This window comes from Pseudophryne corroboree, chromosome 5 (genome assembly GCF_028390025.1).
Source record: "Pseudophryne corroboree isolate aPseCor3 chromosome 5, aPseCor3.hap2, whole genome shotgun sequence".
NCBI lineage: Eukaryota > Metazoa > Chordata > Amphibia > Anura > Myobatrachidae > Pseudophryne > Pseudophryne corroboree.
Window position 1 is genome coordinate 200,184,777 of NC_086448.1, and position 6,154 is coordinate 200,190,930.

Consider the following 6,154-nt stretch of genomic DNA (forward strand, 5'->3'; position numbering starts at 1 on the left):
GGCCTATTTATCAAGATTATCTATGCACCAAACAGTAGTTATGCTATTGTTCCTCATGTTTTATGTGATTGACCTTATTAACCATTAGTGCCCTTATGTGCCTGCTGTAAATTTATCAAGCGCCGAAAACTGGAAGGTTTTGGGGGTGACTCAGGAAACTAACCCAATCTTTAGATGGTGTTAGCTTGATGAGCCCCACTCTTTCCAATTGATAGGGGATCTACATAGAGTGACCATATTATCCCTTTTACCTGGGACGCTCATGGATTACACAGGTTCTGTGGCTGGCTGACTTCAAGCCTACATTTCAGCTGGTTTTAATCAGCCACAGAACCTGTGTAATCCATGAGCGTCCCAGGTAAAAGGGATAATATGGGCACTCTAATCTAGAGTGCCTCCTTCTCCGGCCTTTGCTGTGCACATGTGTGAACTAAAGACCTAATTCAAGTTTGGATGGAATTGCACAGTCGCAAGGAATTGGCAGTGTAATTCCATGCAATTAAATTAAAATTAAGCAGGAGGCATCTGTAGGAGATAGACGCCTCCAGCATGCATTTGCCAGAACAAAATGCTGCGCAGCCTCTGATCACTATTGTAACCATTGCGACCATCGCTATTGTTTCACAATGTTTCCAGGCAGTGTTCAGCCTGAAGCTTACTCAGGCTAGTCATCAGATCCAGACACCCAGGCCCAGTAAGTACGCATCCGACGATTCAGACACTGGGGCCCGCCACTGTCTAGGGGCCCAAAGCAGCGCGGCATGTAATGAGTCAAACTGACTCATTACATGCCGCTGTGTGCTGCGGGCGACCGCCGCCCGCTGCCGCCGCCGAGGACAGGAGAGGAGCAGCTGCTACGGAGGTGAAGGAGGAGGAGGGAGCCGCAGCAGCGCACTGTAATCGGTAGAGGCGCTGCTGCTGTCCCTTTCCTTCTCCATAGGCTGTCCTCCGCCGCCGTGAATGCTGGGAAGTGCATCCCAGCATTCACAGTGGCGGAGTACAGCCAATGAGGAAGAAAAGGGACAGCAGCAGCAGCGCCTCCACCAATAACACAGTGCTGCTGCGGCTCCCTCCTCCCCCTTCTCTCCTGCCCAGGATCATCATCTACCAGAAGCTGCACGAGGAGCCTGAGCCAGCGGAAGACTGTAATTATAATTCTCTTTCTTTCTTTCTTTCTTTCTTTCTTTCTTTCTTTCTTTCTTTCTTTCTTTCTTTCTTTCTTTCTTTCGTCTGCCTCAATGTGTAAAAAGGGGGTCACTGTCTGCCGTTATGTGTAAAAAGGGGTCGCTGTCTGCCGTTATGTGTAAAAAGGGGGATGCTGTCTGCCGTTATGTGTAAAAAGAGGGACGCTGTCTGCCATAATGTGTAAAAAGGGGACGCTGTCTGCCGTACTGTGTAAAAAGAGGACGCTGTCTGCCGTAATGTGTAAAAAATGGGACGCTGTCTCCAGTAATGTGTAAAAAGGGGACGCTGTCTGCCGTTATGTGAAAAAGGGGACGCTGTCTGCCGTAATGTGTAAAAAATGGGACGCTGTCTGCCGTAATGTGTAAAAAGGGGACGCTGTGGTACTATTTTGTGGCCACACCCCTTCCCCACAAAGCCATGCTCCTATATTTTTTTGCGCACCAACGGCGCGCACTGCCCCTGTTTTACATGGACGTGGGGGGGCTCCAATGCTGTTTCTTGCACACAGTGACGGCACTGTTGCTAGGTATCTATTTCTCTGGCCCTGAGCAGGTCCCCCTCACCAGATCCTCTCCAGGGGTGAGGGGGTGGACTTGGATGGGATGGGGGGGCCCAAAGCATTTTGTCGCACCTGGGCCCACCGCTCGCTAGTTCCGCCACTGCATCACGCTATCCAAAAGGGGGCAACACATATCCATTTTGAAGAAAAGTGATGGTGCAGCCCCTGCTGTGCACATGTGCAGAACGGGTCTTGCACCCACGCAGACCGGACACAATCAGATTTGTATGTAAGCTGTACTGAATTACTCCAGTACATAGGTATCTGCTGCCAAAATGCCCACTGGATTGGATACAGTACATAATTTATGTGGTGCTGATAATGAATAGGCCCCTAAGCCATGTAAGTGACAGCAGTCATTTGCTGCAGAGACATTAGCAAAATAGAAAACTATGCCTAGTGAAATAGCAGATTAAATTCAATGTAAATAAATGTAGGCTCCTCATGAAATAACTATTCATACAATTGGAATACATATGGGGAAAACACTGATGGTAAAGAACATGGGTTATACTGTATACAGTATAGTGGATAATAGCAGCACACAATGAAAGGAAGCAGCATTAAATGAATAACAGTGTGTAATGCATACAAAGAGGGATCAATACAGGGCCGTCTTAGCAGCAGTGTAAGCCCCTGGGCAAAGCAATGCACTGGGGCCCCTACCCATCCTACAGCTGTAGGGTTGGTGGGTGCTATCAGCAGCAGCTTTGATATCCCAAGGGCGGTAGGGGGTGTTCTATCTTCCGCTCAGCATGTAGGACCTAGAGCAGTAAATTCTGGTAATTACTCCTTTACTGCACAGATGGTGGGAGATAGGGCGGGAGGGAGAACACTAAACTGTAGAAAAGGGCATTGGGCTAAATGGTGGGGCCCTGGTGCATGACTTCCAGGGTGGTAGGGGGGGGGTTTAATAAGCAGGGGGGGGGGGGGGGGAATAGTGGAGCGGGCCTATTATTCTACATTATCTGGTGGGAGGGCAGCTCGCTTGACTGCAGATACCTCCTGTTCCTGGAAATAGATTTCTTAGCTTGCAATGGAATAAAAAACTAGAGTCCCACCTTTCAGGAGGTACTGGGGACTTGGGGATCAGAGCAATTCACCAATGAATATATAAACTGCATACCAGGCATGTGACCAGCTGCTGGAAGACTGATACTGTATCTCTGGATCTGGGCATAGTAGAGACAAGCTGCAGTGTCCACCGAAAGGGGAGAGTCCCAGCTTTTGGAGAGCACCCTCAGAAAAACTCTAATGCTGTGTACACACGGTGCAATATTTCTATCAATTTTGACTACATACAGATAGAGCCTCCCTTATCTTTGCCTGCCTGATCGCAGGCGTGCACTCCCAGCGTGACTAGGTGTTCTGTCTGCCTAGTCACGCCGCGAGTGCACAGAGCCGCTTTCCATTGTAAGCATCTCTGTCTGGGTGCGTGCGCCTGCCCGGACGGAGATGCTATCCATTCAAGTGAATGAATAGCGCCTAGTCACATATGAAGCCACGACTAGCGTCGCTCCAACCGTAGTCAAGATCGTAAGAAAATATAGTGCATATCGAACCGTGTGTAAAATAGACTGTGCAAGCAGCCTAACATTGACTATATCAGCGGGGCCAGGCTCCGGCCACATCAAATAGTCAATGTCGGGCTGTACAGCGCATCGTGCCGTGTGTACACAGCATAATTCAGAGAGAACCCGATATATCTGGCTCGGAAGTGCAATTAACTGGCTCGTATTGGGACCACTGCTTTGAAGTCAGATATCTCCGGTTCCCCAGGGCTGATTTTCAAATATCTGGTGTCCCTGGAAAAAGGGGACCCTCAGCTATCAGCCTAGGTCCCTTATACTCCTGGGTGTCACGATCTGGGTAACTAAGCACACTTACTTACCATCCAAGTGCCTTCTCAAACTGTCCCTGCACTCAAAGCCTATATTCCATCTGCGCTGTTTGCGTGCAGTGCACTGTACGGCATCTCCACAGTCTCTCCTCAGTGATCCCGACGACGCTGACATGACAGCTACCCAGCATGCTTCTCCTGCCTTAGTGGATAGTGTGTCCTGCTCTCCGTGGCCTCCGCCGCCACCATTACTGTAAGCCTCAACAAACAGACTCTTCCCTCCAGATCTAAACATGTTTGGGTTGGTCACATGACTTTCCACAGCCAATCCGCTGCACACAGTATCCTTTCTAATTACTCAGCCAATTCCTGCTTCCCAGCAGGTATAAGTATCCGGAACTAGGACTTCCTGGTTGTCAGTGCTATGGTTGTCTAACCCTGTGTTGGATGTCTCTGCGTTCTGTCATTGTTCCTGCCTGCTGTTTCCATGTATTTCAGCTCCTGTGACCTTGCTCCACTTAAAGAGACCTGCACCAGTTTTCATTCTGCAGTGACGCCTGACTCCAGTGATGTTCCAACACCGACTCCTGTTGTCATCGATGTCCATCATCGACTCCTGTACCATCGGTGTTCCATCATCGACCTCTGTTACAATCGGTGTTCCATCATCGACCTCTGTTACCATCGGTGTTCCATCATCGACCTCTGTTACCATCTGTGTTCCATTATCGACCTCTGTTATCATTGGTGTGCTTCCATCGAGCTCTCCCCATCTGTGCCAGTTCCACTCAGCATCCTCGGCATTCCGTTAAGCTCCCGGCCTACCTCAGTGCTCTGTCATTGACTCCCACTTCCAGTGTATCATCTCCTGGTCAGTATCGGTTCATCTCTTCAGTACAGTGGTTAGCTGTTTTCATCTATGGATTATACCATCATTGTGTCTTCCAAGACTGTACCATATTGATGCCATACTACGCCTAACAGCATACTTCATTACTATCGTATCTGAGGAACTATACTGCATTGATTACACTGTGATTACTGTCTGCCGAGTATTGAGCCATATACCATCTGCCGTTGCGATTACCTGAATTGTGTGCGCAATAAAAGAGCTTACACTTTAACTCCTCTGTCAATCTGGTCATGCTTTTGGGCATCTGTGCTAAAGTACCTTACATGTCCAAACTGAATAAAAGTTAGAAACAAACAAACACCAGGTCGGCGCTTAAAAATCCAATAGTGCTGCCAAATATAATAAAACAATTTATTAAGCTAGCAGAGAAAAATAAAAATAAAAAACACAAAGAAACATATATAAAAAAATAATAAAAATAAAAATAAAAACTGATATTGGACCACAATATTATATATCACATAAAACTAGGGTGTATTGCACCTCAAATGATAGCATATATATGCTTAGAATAAAAACATATAGGAGTGGGTCACCGGTTTTCACCTAAACAACTTTCAATACATTGAGATTAAATTCTAAATTGTTCAGTCTCTCACAGTTCAGAAAGAGTAGCCGGAGGACATACTCTTTCTGAACTGTGAGAGACTGAACAATTTAGAATTTAATCTCAATTTAATCTCAATGTATTGAAAGTTGTTTAGGTGAAAACCGGTGACCCACTCCTATATGTTTTTATTCTAAGCATATATATGCTATCATTTGAGGTGCAATACACCCTAGTTTTATGTGATATATAATATTGTGGTCCAATATCAGTTTTTATTTTTATTTTTATTATTTTTTTATATATGTTTCTTTGTGTTTTTTATTTTTATTTTTCTCTGCTAGCTTAATAAATTGTTTTATTATATTTGGCAGCACTATTGGATTTTTAAGCGCCGACCTGGTGTTTGTTTGTTTTTAATTGCTAATTGCTAAGGAGGCTGGCTACCTCCTTACCAGGTGGCTGCTGATTCCAATTTATATTCACACAGTTCTGCCCAGCGCCAACAAACCTTATTTTTTGTTTCTTGAATAAAAGTTAGAGTTTAAAGCTAAAAAATGATATGTATTACATATATAATTTGGACAAGCATATTTAAGGCCAATACATATTTTTGTGTAACAAACTTTTCATATCAAGGACAATAGTGACAAAAAGCGTTCATCAAAGAATGGAAGAAAGTCAGTTTTCCTATTACTATAGGTAAGGGGCTTTACTGTAATAGCATGTAAGCTGTTAAATTCACTTTAACATAATTTTTTGATGGTGAAGGCACTAATGTGGTACCCTGGGTGTTGCACTGGGCACACATAAATTAGGTGTTACAGCTGAGATGACAGCTACAGCAGATCTTCCCTCTCCTTTGGCAATGATTCCACCAGCTTTATCTCATTTCAGACTGTAGCAGAGAGACCAGCCCCATACACACAGTTAAATTACATAACGTGACAGCCTAGATCAGTGATTTTCAACCTTTTTCAACTCGCGGCACACCGAACAATATTTTTAAATTGCTGAGGCACACCACCAGTCCTCCATGGGGAAAAACACACATAGTGGCCCCCACGGTGATAAAAGAAACACACGGGCACTCACAGTAATAAAATAAAT